Source organism: Triticum aestivum, unplaced genomic scaffold, assembly GCF_018294505.1.
Source record: "Triticum aestivum cultivar Chinese Spring unplaced genomic scaffold, IWGSC CS RefSeq v2.1 scaffold19804, whole genome shotgun sequence".
NCBI classification, from domain to species: domain Eukaryota; kingdom Viridiplantae; phylum Streptophyta; class Magnoliopsida; order Poales; family Poaceae; genus Triticum; species Triticum aestivum.
In genome coordinates this window covers 1,281-1,940 of record NW_025233613.1, presented here as the reverse complement: position 1 = coordinate 1,940, position 660 = coordinate 1,281, and positions in this window count along the sequence as shown.

The following is a 660-nucleotide window of genomic DNA, read 5'->3' as shown; positions in this document are numbered from 1 at the left end:
CCCAGGATCGAAGGGCGCCGCACCAACTGCAGGCGGAGTGGTTCCCCCGAGAACACGGATAACCAAAGAGGATCGGGCTGGCAACACAAAAGGATTGGGAAACAACAACCATAGGTCATCCCAAGAACACTACTGCCGCACATGGAACAACCACATGGCAAGACAAGAGCAGTTGAATGTAGACGCGAACGAAGAGAACCATGGCACCACCACCAATCACATACAGCAACAGGCCTCCTCGCAGTCCCCAAGCGACGCCTTCAAGAAGGGGAGTGACATGGAGTGCCACCGTCGCCCAAAACAGGGGACTAGGATTTTCATCCGAAAGCAAGGGAATTGGTGGGTGGAAAGGACCTCGACGAAGCCTCCATGGAGGGGATCGGCACCAGCGGCGTCGACATCGTCGTGACCAACTCGCCGGTCAAGGGTTTCCCCCGGTCTCACCCCCACCCCAACCACCCCCGTCGGCAAGAACCAGATGGGACAAGACAGGTTGCACGGAGGTGGGGTTGGGTTTCTTCAGATCAGACGCCAGGTCCGGCTGGAAGATCCTGTCGCCGCGCGCCACGCAAGGGCGAGCAACCCATGCCGTCCACACGGCCACGGGTGTTGGCCAGCACCAACGGACGCCACTCGCCGCAGAGTCGACGCCGCCCACCG